Source organism: Elaeis guineensis, chromosome 11 (genome assembly GCF_000442705.2).
Source record: "Elaeis guineensis isolate ETL-2024a chromosome 11, EG11, whole genome shotgun sequence".
NCBI classification, from domain to species: Eukaryota; Viridiplantae; Streptophyta; class Magnoliopsida; order Arecales; family Arecaceae; genus Elaeis; species Elaeis guineensis.
The window spans coordinates 122,654,011-122,666,835 of record NC_026003.2 but is presented as its reverse complement, the minus strand read 5'-3'; positions in this window follow the sequence as shown (position 1 = coordinate 122,666,835).

Sequence of the window (12,825 nt, the reverse complement as noted above, 5' to 3'; positions counted from 1 at the left end):
ACATGCAAAATTCAGGGTGGTATTGCAAAAAAACATCTACAAACATAAGTTACCAGCTTAATTGTTCTTTTGGTTGCAAGGCAATCGATGTGACTTGCAAGTTAGGAGCAGTTATCAGCAAATAAAATTGAAGGTGCTTCTCACATGTTGTCTTTAAAGCCTATGCTAAGACGTACCAGAGCTTCTGAGTAAAACTGAAGGAGATATTTTGCCTTGTATGATATTCCCAAATTTCTTGTCTTAGGAGTTATGCCAAGATCTAACTTTTTGGTTGAGTGAACTCTGAGCGGGTATTTCAAGGTAGCAAACAAGCTCAAAAGGCAGTGGAAATGGTCCTAACTTGGCTCCACTGAATTGACCTTTCCGGAATCTGCCCGTTGATATGGTTATTTTGGCATCCAGAATACCAAGCGCTGGATATGTTGTAATTTACTCGGAGCATCGCTGTTTTTCGTGGTTGTTTGTTAGCACAGAGCAAACAAGGGTTCAGTACATGCTAGACAGGAGTGGGAATTGGTGATTGGCAGCAGAACCCCTCTCGTTTTTATGGTCCTACGTGCCAAACCTTTGCCCTTGAATGCTTTCAATCAAAGTTTACCAGCTCTACAAAGAAATGGAACAATTTTGAGAGATTCGCATATATCAAATTCAGAGTTTGTATGTGCATATCCTCTTAAATCTTAAACACAATACAAGGCTCTTTTTTGAAGTTCTTTTCAAAGATAGGGTGATGTATGCGTATATGCTTCGTTCTTTTTAGGACTATAATTAATGTGAGAGGAGGGGAGGAGAAAGCTAAGGGTGGTTGCTTGATGCTTGTGAAATCCATGATTTTTCCGTATCATTTTGGGTTTCTCTTTAAACCTAGTGTTTTATTCTTCTCATCACTCTTGGCATTCTGACACTCTTTTGCAACCTTGACAAGTTATGATCTACAACAACTCCACACCCAAGGATACCTGTCTCCTCACTCAAGGATAGGTGAACCTTTGATACGGATTTCTTGGATGCATATCGGTTCATAAAAGGCCTTATGGTTTAAAAAAACTTGTATCGCGATTTGACACTGGAATTATCACATAAAGAATCTGAATATATTTTCCTGCAACCATTTTGGTTAGCACATGCTATATAAAGTTGTACGCATATCTAGTCAATAGTTATGCACGGTTGATAGAGAGCTAAACACTGGAGTTTTTTTTCCTTTTTTTCCCCCGATCGGGTCCTCTGGTTCTTCTTGTGTTTATTTTGTCTTTTTGACTGAAATGGAGAGCCTAAGCGTACCAGCATTTATTAAAATAAAAGGAGAACGGAGATTCAATTTATAGACCGATATTGGGAAAGAAGATTAACTCCACTTTCTATAAGCTTCCAAAGTTTAGCACCTGAATATGTTCAAGACAACTAATCTGTAGAGCGAGACCGCCCAACTTAGGAAATCAGATCCAAAAGATTAAATTTGTTTGCCCGTCCGATGATTCATAATAATATATATAGCTTGATGTTGTTAATAAGGGAAGCAATTAGTTAATCAAATGCTTGATATACGTTCATAATAAATTAAAGATATAGTAATCGAATCGGCTTCTTTGTTTAATGTCCATGGTCAACCTTTCTTGCGTCCGTTTTTCATTGTCTTTTTTCTATTGATATATTTGTTGGTTTCTTGAATTATATATTGTGTGAATTTCTTGCAAAGATACTGGCTTTAATTCTATAGTTTGATCAACCTCTTTCTTTACCTCCCTTTACTTAAAGATACTGGCTCTAATTAAAGATATATTGTTTTGTTAGGTATTATGTACATGCACTTTATTATTACTAGGAAAAGTATATTAAATGGAACAGGAGATAATGTTGGATAAGTGTTGAACGGATATCAATGACCTAGCAAGTTCTTGAGTATGGAGATGGAGTAGATGCATTCCTAAACGGTACTGCATTTGCTCAATGGGGTGTAGGGAACAAGATTCATTGTTAGATCATGAAATGAAGGCCCAAACGGAGTCCCTAATGATTGAAATCCAAGGGAGATTGAAGAATGAATGCAGTTGAGTTTGATGCGATGCTCCAAGCATGCATATATTCCCCTTTTGTTTGATTGGCATGTTGCAAGGAGGGTCATCAAATTCTCGGCTCATGACCAAATTACCTGAGTTCTTTTAAATGACATGTCAATAGGTTAATGCAAATATTATAGGTTAAGTTTTTTTTCCCCTTTTATAAGTTAATGACTTTATTATAAGTTAATGACTTTATTCCTTATTATCGCAGGATTAATGATGCCTCATAATGAATTTGGAAATGTATTTGTGAGAATCAAGATCATCAGTGTTTTGTTGGATCTATGAATGGGGACTCGGAAAAAAATAGTGTATCACTTTTTGGATCATTTGAATTTGTACTTTCGACGCACTTGGATCATTTGAAATGCATTTTGGAGACATCTGTGACTTAAATATAATTTTGAATTATCAATTACAGCTCTTTGTTAAGAAAAAAAAAAAATCAATTACAGCTATATGTAGAGTTTTGTACAATGTTACATATGATTATTTGTCATATTTTATCATGCATTAAATGATAAAATATCTCATTGCAAAAATCACCAATACTAATTTTTATGACAACAGAAGGTGTCACTGTATCAATATTTTTGAGCTGAAAAGAGATCGTGTGATGATATATGTCATCACTAATCATAAAAGATGATTGTCACAACGTATAGGGGCATGTTTTGTTTTTGTGACGGGCAGAAGGCTTTTGTGACAGCGTATATCATCACGGCAGAGTTGTTCCAGGATGAAATCTTGTCGCAAAATGTTGAAATTTTGTTAGTATAACACCAAACGGCATAAAGCATTTTACCTAACAAGATATAGGTTTTTTTTTTTTTTTTTTTTTATAATAGTTCCCTTTCGAGCTGAGCATGGGTCAGATTCGATTGAATTGAAAGAAAAATTTTATCCGATCGAATTTAATCGAATTAAAAAAAAATAAAAAAAATTCAATCGGATTGAAAAAAATTCAATCCACTACCAATCATTTATTATGTATAAACTATTTGAAATTGAAGTGAACGGTTTGTAGCGGATTGGATAAATTATATCGACTTGGACTTCAATGTTGATCTAATATTGATTTTAAATCGAATGTTGGCCTGCTAAAATTTATTTATTTTTTTATTAATTTAATATAAAAAAATCTAAATCTTATAATTTATAAATTTTAAATTTATTTTTGAATATGTACAAAAAAAATAGAAAAATAGAAGGTCCACTCATCTAAAAGAAATGTGCTTTTATCAATAATTACACATTAATATTTTCATGAATTTAAATAGATAACGGGGTATTTTTTAGAATGAAATATTGAAGTCTAAACGACGTCATTTCAAAATAAAAATAAGTTTGTAAAATATTACATCGATCAGGTTCGGTTTTGTTGGTGCAAAAATCCGCTTGCGCCGGAGAAGCTGGAGTCGAGGGAGTGCGGTCGCCACCGGGACATGCAAAGGAAGTCTAAATCGGAAGTGGGGTTGCTCCGGCAAGACCCTCCGACGCTCAAGTCAGTTCTCTGCCTCAACAAGAATGGAGTGCTCGAACGGAGAATTTTAGAAGAGTTTTAGGTAAAAAGAGAGCTTAGAGAATAACGTATCTGGGGTCCCCCTTATATAGGCGGTGGGCTCAACGGACTGATAGTGACGTTCATAACCGTCGCGTAGTGGGCTGCCCACCGTCAGGAGGAATTTGCTGCGAGGAGTAGTAGAGTAGACCCGTGGCCCTCACTGCAGCGCGCCACGTGGAGTCTGCTGCAGGGAGTGGAGCGGCGTCCGTTGTCGCGTCTTGCCAGCGGATGGAAGGATCGCATAGTATCCGTTATAGGAGGTGGAGCAGGATCGTGAGCATCATAGCGGCCTGCTCGGGAATAATGGAGCCGTGCGGGATCCGCCGCAGGAAGTGGAGCAGAGTCGTGGCCGTCATAGCGGTCTGTCAGGGGATGATGGAGCTGCGCAGAATCCATCGCGGGAAGTGGAGCAGGATCACGGTGGTTGCTAGGTTGCGCCAGAAAGTACAGGTTCGTCGGCTGAAATTCGGCAGTGGTCGGAACTGGTGACGGAGCCTGGCTCCCGTAGGATCCCGGGTGGAGCCCTCCCTGTGGTTGAGATCGTGGACGGAGCCCGGCTCCCGTAGGAGTCCTGGCGGAGTCCTCCTTGAGGCCGGGGTCGTGGACGGAGCTCGGCTCCCATAGGAGCCCTGGCGGAGTCCTCCTTGAGGTCGGGGTCGGGGATGGAGCTCGGCTCCCGTAGGAGTCCTGGCGGAGTCCTCCTGCAATCAAAGTCAGGTGCGGAGTCCGGCTCCCGTAGGAGTCCGGCTGAAGCTTACCGGTAGCTGAAGTTGGCGACGGAGCCCAGCTCCCGTAGGAGTCCGGGCGGAGTTGTTCTGTAGTCGACGTTGGCGACGGGACCCTGCTCCCGTAGGAGTCTGGGCGGAGTTGTTCTGTAGTCGACGTTGGCGACGGGGCCCGGCTCCCGTAGGAGTCCGGGCGGAGTTGTTCTGTAGTCGATGTTGGCGACGGAGCCCGGCTCCCGTAGGAGTCCGGGCGGAGTTGTCCTGTAATCAAAGTCAGGTGCGGAGTCCGGCTCCCGTAGGAGTCCGGCTGAAGCTTACCGGTAGCTGAAGTTGGCGACGGAGCCCAGCTCCCGTAGGAGTCCGGGCGGAGTTGTTCTGTAGTCGACGTTGGCGACGGGGCCCGGCTCCCGTAGGAGTCCGGGCGGAGTTGTTCTGTAGTCGATGTTGGCGACGGGCCCCGGCTCCCGTAGGAGTCCGGGCGGAGTTGTTCTGTAGTCGATGTTGGCGACGGAGCCCGGTTCCCGTAGGAGTCCGGGCGGAGTTGTCCTGCAATCAAAGTTAGGTGCGGAGTCCGGCTCCCGTAGGAGTCCGGCTGAAGCTTACGGTAGCTGAAGTTGGCGACGGAGCCCAGCTCCCGTAGGAGTCCGGGCGGAGTTGTTCTGTAGTCGACGTTGGTGACGGGGCCCGGCTCCCGTAGGAGTCCGGGTGGAGTTGTTCTGTAGTCGATGTTGGCGACGGAGCCCGGCTCCCGTAGGAGTCCGGGCGGAGTTGTCCTGCAATCAAAGTCAGGTATGGAGTCCGGCTGAAGCTTACCGGTAGCTGAAGTTGGCGACGGAGCCCAGCTCCCGTAAGAGTCCGGGCGGAGTTGTTCTGTAGTCGACGTTGGCGACGGGGCCCGGCTCCCGTAGGAGTCCGGGCGGAGTTGTTCTGTAGTCGATGTTGGCGACGGAGCCGGCTCCCGTAAAAGTCCGGGCGGAGTTGTCCTGCAATCAAAGTTAGGTGCGGAGTCCGGCTCCCGTAGGAGTCCGACTGAAGCTTACCGGTAGCTGAAGTTGGCGACGGAGCCCAGCTCCCGTAGGAGTCCAGGCGGAGTTGGCTTCTTGCCGAGAACTTCGGCTGAGGGTATTTTATACCCAACATCAGTCCCCCTACTTTCGAGTTTGAATTTCGAATGAAGTACAGAGAGACTGGCATAGCCGAAGTTGTCCCATCGAATCCTGCGCGCGAACGTCTCCCGATATTTTGGCATTAAATGCGTGCGTGCTGGAGTCTTTTCGAATCGGGGCGATACGAAGGGACTCTTCGAAATTCCCGCAGGTACACTGGCCCAGATACGGTGCAATAATAGTCCTGCCAACCGTCAGCCGCTTTTAGCCGCCTGCCATGGTGAGTGGGACACGTGTCGAGCGCGGGCTGGCCTGGGGGGATTCACGATCATTATAGCGTCGGATCCCAAGGTCTATTTAAACCCGCGCTCCCGCTTTTGGGGCCCTTACCCTGCTTCAGAATTTTAGCAGTGTCTGCCTTCCCTTCGAGGGCCTTGATTCAGTTGAGATCTTCTCGAGCCGTAGGCACCCTCCAAATCGTCCCTGTCTTCGTCCCTCCGGTCCCTCAGAGCGATCTAGGTTAGTTCCAGCATCTTCATCTTTCTTCCGCCGCTTAGGGACCTCCTTTTTGCCATTATTTTTTGGTGTTCCCCCCAGTAGTTTCCTGCGACCCCTCGCCCCTTATCCCGTCCGTCTTCATCAGGATTGTTAGAGCCCTCATTCGAAGTCGTTCGACATATCGTCCGGCTCTTCCGCTCCGTGCAGTTCTGGGAGTTCTTCCGCCTCGAACCCCCAGGTCCCTTGCTCTGTGGACGAGCCTGCGTCTGGGACTGGGCTTCGCCCGGTTTTTGCGCGGGTGCCATTCCATGTTCTCTGACTCCGGAGGAACTCATTCTGATAAGGTTCAGTATGGGGTTCCTCCGGAGTACGACCTGGAGTTGCCTAGCCCTTCTGACCGGGCTAGCACTCCTCCACCCGGTCATTTTTGCCTGTACCAGGAGGCATTCCGTGCAGGGCTCCGGCTCCCGCTCCCATCCTTTGTTGTCGCCCTCTTTCGCTTCTTAGACATTTCCTTGGCTTCTGTGGCCCCAAATTCTTTTAGGTTTCTGATAGGATTTCTCTTCCTTTGCCACGTAGTCGAGGTCCAACCGTCCCTCTCCCTGTTCAGGCACTTCTATACTTTCAAGCGCCATCCTTCGACGAAGGATGGTGGTACTTCTCCCCCCAGTTCGGCAAGAAGGGGTTGCTGAAAGGTGCCCCTTCTTCGATCCACAATTGAAAGAAAAATACCTCTTCGTCCACTGCCCGACCCTGAGGCTGGGCCTGTCCCCCTAGGGCTTTCTGAGGGATTCTGTTCGCCGGGCCCCTAGTCTGGGGGAGGATGACCTCCAAGCTGCCCGGAAGCTTCTTGCCTACTCCGCTCCTTCCCTTCCCAACCTTCTGAGGGAGCAATTTCTTTTCAACATCGGCCTGAGCCCCCAGGATCCTGCGAGTATTCATCCTTTCCTTTATCTTCTCTTTTCATGTCTTTCTTCTTGTGATGAGTCATGTTCTAACGCTTTCGCCTTCCGATGGCAGCGTCCTGCGGAAGCACTTCCCCTTCCCTTGGGGGTCCCGCTGAAGTCGACAATCCAACATCTGAAGAAGGAGGTCCTTCACTTGACAAAGAAGTCGAAGAGGATGGAAGGCGAGCTTCGCAGATTGAGAGAAGGTCATTCTGAAGCCACCGCGGAGGCCACCCACTTTCGGAATCTCCACGTGAAGGGGATCATGGAGTATAGTCGGAGGAAGGCGATTTCGTGAAGGAGCTCGAGGAATGCAAGAAGAGCGCCAGCGATCGAATTTGGGCTCAGGCCGCCAAGATTAGCGCCCTCAAGGTGGATCTGTCGGCCGCGATGAGGAAGATCGGCCATCTGGAAGGAAGTTCGTCCCGACCCTTGGCCCGGGCCGACGGCGACCAACAGTGGTCGAAGAAGGTCTCCGACCTTCAGCGGCAGCTTCAGGACGCGAGGTGAGCCACAACGTGCATCGGGCCAGCTGGCGCAGGCAGGTGGAGGAATACAAAGGGAGGCTTAGGGCGGCGACTGACGAAGTCGCCCGTCTCCAAAGGCAGCTGGCCAACATGGCTCAGCTGACTTCCGCCCGGGACTCTGACGAGCTCCAGTCCCTGAGAGGAACCGTCGAAGGGATTTTTGTTGCCCTCGGAGACAAGACGGCTGAGTTGCAACAACTGAAGATCCAGCTGGCTACGAGCAGCGGGCCATCGTGGACGCGGAGATGAAATCCGAGGTCTTTAGGAAGAGGCATCGAGAGGCGGAGGTCGAGAGCCAGCGACTTCGTCGGGCGCTCCAGGACGCGCTGCAGAAATGGGGGGAGCTAGAAGAAGAAATTGACAATCTGAGACAGCACTGGATGAGGGACAAAGCAGATAACTCCAGATCGGAGGGAGCAGAGCCTCCTTAGAGCTCTTTCCGTCCTTCCGTCCCTTTATGTATATGCTTTCCTCTTGGTTGCTTTGTCCTGCCTTTGTCGTTTTGCTTTCCTTTTCTTGGCCTTCCGGGCTTTGTAATGTGTATCTCAGAAATGAAATGAAAAGGGTGTTTTATGTTACCTCATCCGCGCGTTGTATTAGACTGTCGTCCTCCGAACTTTTCTTGTCGTTCAACCCGTCTGACGTTGGCGTCGCTAGGAGGTTTCAGTCGTCGAAGCGTTAGCTCGCCCTCTTCGTCATACATGGCCTCAAGCCCGAGTTTGGCGGTCCACATTCATTTTTTTTTTATCCGATCTTGTTGGGCGGCCGGGTTTCGTCACTATTGAGATTCCCCTCCTGCTCCCACGGGGGCGCGTAGAGGCCATTGCCTGGGCGGGCGGAGTCTTTTTACTGCGAAAGTCGTGGGTGGAGCCCGGGTTCCATAAGAGTTCGGGTGGAGTCTCCCTCGCTGCAGAAGTCACGGGCGGAGCCCGGCTCCCGTAGGAGTCCGGGCTTTCGACCTTGCTCAAGTCGGGGTGGGGGCTCTCCTCCCGTTCTCGACATGGCCGCGGGGGCACGTTAGGGCACTGTAAGGCCTCTCCCTCCATCCGATCTAAAAGAATCGGGCCTTTGACTTTGCTCATGTCAGGACGAGATTCTCCTCCTGTTCCTGACATGGCTGTGGGGGCACATTAGGGTGCTGTAAGGCCTCTTCCCCCATTCGGTCTAAAAGAATCGGGCCTTTGACTTTGCTCATGTCAGGACGAGGTTCTCTTTCTGTTCCTGACATAGCTGTGGGGGCACATTAGGGCGCTGTAAGGCCTCTCCCCCCATCCGGTCTAAAAGAATCGGATCTTTGACTTTGCTCATGTCAGGACGAGATTCTCCTCCTGTTCCTGACATGGCTGTGGGGGCACATTAGGGCGCTGTAAGGCCTCTCCCCCCATCCGGTCTAAAAGAACCGGGCCTTTGACTTTGCTCATGTCAGGACGAGGTTCTCCTCCTGTTCCTGACATGGCTGTGGGGGCACATTAGGGCGCTGTAAGGCCTCTCCCCCCATCCGGTCTAAAAGAACCGGGCCTTTGATTTTGCTCATGTCAGGACGAGGTTCTCCTCCTATTCCTGACATGGCTTTGTTTTGGCATTGGAAGGGGTCATATCCAATCGTGACAAATCCACGCAAATGGGAGGAACTCGTTAGGTAGAAAGGAATTTAAATTCAAGGTGAAATCGTAAGTGATACATTTACAGATTTTTCGAGTTCCACGGCTGCGGGAGGTCTGCTCCTCCTTGAGGCCCTCCGGTGATGGAGTCGATGGTCCCGATGGGGGGCCGGTCCCCGGGTTGCTCCTCCCTTCTTGACGGTTCTGGCTGCGGGAGGGCCCTTGGCCGATCTCCTCTACTCTCAGGCCTGCGTCGGATGAACCTGTCGAGTCGACCTCGCCGGATGAGCTCCTCAATCTCGTCCCGGAGCTGGATGCATTCCTCCGTGTCATGGCCGTGGTCGCGGTGGTAGAGACAGAACTTGTTGGGGTTGCGCTTCCCAGGGTGCGTGCGCATCCTCTCCGGTTGAGGGAGCTGCTCCCTGACCTCCATCAGCACCTGGGCTTTCGAGACGTTGAGGGGAGCATAGTTGCGGAATCTCTCCAGTGGGGAGCCCCGCCGAACCCCGCGATCTGGACTTCTTTGCCTGCACACCCGGGGTGGAGTAGGGGCACGCTTGTGCCCAGGAGGGGATCGAGAACGCGCCGGGCTTCTCTGGGCCTTTTTTCGATGGCGGGCTTACTCGAGTCTCCCGCCTGCGCTCCCTCGCTGTCTCTTCATCCTTCATTTTGAAGGCTTCCTCCACTCGGGTGTATCCTTCAGCCCGGGCCAGCAAGTCAGCAAAATCCCTGGGGTACTTCTTCTCCAGGGAGAACAGAAGGTCATTCTTCTGAAGGCCATCCTTCAGGGCGGCCATTGCGACTGATTGGTCCAAGTTCTGAACCTCCAGCGTCGCGACGTTGAAACGGTTGATGTAGGCCCGAATGGACTCCCCCTCCCTCTGCTTAATATTGATGAGGGACTCCGAACCCTTCCGGGGGCACCGGCTGCTGACAAAATAGGCCACGAATTGGTGGCTCATTTGATCGAAGGAAAAGATGATATCCGATTTCAAAGTCGAGTACCAATTCCTCGCCGCTCTCTTCAAGGTAGACGGGAAGGCCCGACATAGAATGGCGTCGGGGGCACCGTGAAGCAGCATCATCGTCCGGAAGGCCTCCAGATGATCAACCGGGTCCGAAGTCCCGTCGTAGCTTTCGAACTGGGGGAGCTTGAAGTTTGGCGGGATCGGTTCCTGCATGATCATTTGAGAGAAGGGAGGGTCAGTACAAATATCCTCACCATAAGCGGGGGGAGTGTGGCGGAGCTCTTCGATCCGCCGGTTCATCTCCTGGAGCCTCCGGTCCAGGAAATCCTCCCGACTTCGGGTCTCGAGGGTCCTCTGGCAGAATGGGGGCAGGGATCTTCCAGGGGTGGAGTCATGGTCCGATTGAGGGCTCTCCACCCTTGGATTTGCCTTCCCAGGAAGGACGGGGTGGCTGGCCCAGGTGGCCCGCCCCGTCGCCGGATTCTGGTGTTCCGGAGACACCCTTTCCAAACGTTCCGATGCCTGCGGCTGCTGCTGCTGCATAGCCTGCACACTTCTGTGAGGCCTTTGACCTGCTGCGCAAGCAGGTCAAACTGCTCCGCGCCGACCGCCGCCGCCAGAGGAGGAGGAGGAGGAGGTTGAGAAACAGGAGGGGAGGTCGGAGCCTGAGATCTGACCGCGGAGGCCGTGGACCGTCGCGTGGAGCCTTGCAGGGAGGCATCAAGCAAGGATCCCGCGGGGGAAGCAAGGAGTGGGTGCCGGAGGAGACGGTCGGAGACGGCTCCGTTGAGCGCTCCTTTACGAACAAGGGTACTGTGAAGACACAGGCCCTTTCTCTAGCGCAATCCTGTTGGTGCAAAAATCCGCTTGCGCCGGAGAAGCTGGAGTCGAGGGAGTCGCGGTCGCCATCGGGACCTGCAAAGGAAGTCTAAACTGGAGGTGGGGTTGCTCCGGCAAGACCCTCCGATGCTCAAGTCAGTTCTCTGCCTCAACAAGAATGAAGTGCTCGAACGGAGAATTTTAGTAGAGTTTCTAGGTAAAAAGAGAGCTTAGATAATAACGTATCTGGGGTCCCCCTTATATAGGCGGTGGGCTCAACGGACTGATAGTGACGTTCATAACCGTCGCGTAGTGGGCTGCCCACCGTCAGGAGGAATTTGCTGCGAGGAGTAGTGGAGTAGACCCGTGGCCCTCACTGCAGCGCGCCACGTGGAGTCTGCTGCAGGGAGTGGAGCGGCGTCCGTTGTCGCGTCTTGCCAGCGGATGGAAGGATCGCATAGTATCCGTTACAGGAGGTGGAGCAGGATCGTGAGCATCATAGCGGCCTGCCCGAGAATAATGGAGCCGCGCGGGATCCGCCGCAGGAAGTGGAGCAGAGTCGTGGCCGTCATAGCGGTCTGTCAGGGGATGATGGAGCTGCGCAGAATCCATCGCGGGAAGTGGAGCAGGATCACGGTGGTTGCTAGGTTGCGCCAGAAAGTACAGGTTCGTCGGCTGAAATTCGACAGTGGTCGGAACTGGTGTGGAGCCTGGCTCCCGTAGGATCCCGGGCGGAGCCCTCCCTGTGGTTGAGGTCGTGGACGGAGCCCGGCTCCCGTGGGAGTCCTGGCAGAGTCCTCCTTGAGGTCGGGGTCGTGGACGGAGCTCGGCTCCCGTAGGAGCCCTGGCGGAGTCCTCCTTGAGGTCGGGGTCGGGGACGGAGCTCGGCTCCCGTAGGAGTCCTGGCGGAGTCCTCCTGCAATCAAAGTCAGGTGCGGAGTCCGGCTCCCGTAGGAGTCTGGCTGAAGCTGATAGCTGAAGTTGGCGACGGAGCCCAGCTCCCGTAGGAGTCCGGGCGGAGTTGTTCTGTAGTCGACGTTGGCGACGGGACCCGGCTCCCGTAGGAGTCCGGGCGGAGTTGTTCTGTAGTCGACGTTGGCGACGGGGCCCGGCTCCCATAGGAGTCCGGGCGGAGTTATTCTGTAGTCGATGTTGGCGACGGAGCCCGGCTCTCGTAGGAGTCCGGGCGGAGTTGTCCTGCAATCAAAGTCAGGTGCGGAGTCCGGCTCCCGTAGGAGTCCGGCTGAAGCTTACCGGTAGCTGAAGTTGGCGACGGAGCCCAGCTCCCGTAGGAGTCCGGGCGGAGTTGTTCTGTAGTCGACGTTGGCGACGGGGCCCGGCTCCCGTAGGAGTCCGGGCGGAGTTGTTCTGTAGTCGATGTTGGCGACGGGGCCCGGCTCCCGTAGGAGTCCGGGCGGAGTTGTTCTGTAGTCGATGTTGGCGACGGAGCCCGGCTCCCGTAGGAGTCCGGGCGGAGTTGTCCTGCAATCAAAGTTAAGTGTGGAGTCCGGCTCCCGTAGGAGTCCGGCTGAAGCTTACCGGTAGCTGAAGTTGGCGACGGAGCCCAGCTCCCGTAGGAGTCCGGGCGGAGTTGTTCTATAGTCGACGTTGGTGACGGGGCCCGGCTCCCGTAGGAGTCCGGACGGAGTTGTTCTGTAGTCGATGTTGGCGACGGAGCCCGGCTCCCGTAGGAGTCCGGGCGGAGTTGTTCTGCAATCAAAGTCAGGTGCGGAGTCCGGCTCCCGTAGGAGTCCGGTTGAAGCTTACCGGTAGCTGAAGTTGGCGACGGAGCCCAGCTCCCGTAGGAGTCCGGACGGAGTTGTTCTGTAGTCGACGTTGGCGACGGGGCCCGGCTCCCGTAGGAGTCCGGGCGGAGTTGTTCTGTAGTCGATGTTGGCGACGGAGCCCGGCTCCCGTAGGAGTCCGGGCGGAGTTGTCCTGCAATCAAAGTTAGGTGCGGAGTTCGGCTCCCGTAGGAGTCCGGCTGAAGCTTACCGGTAGCTGAAG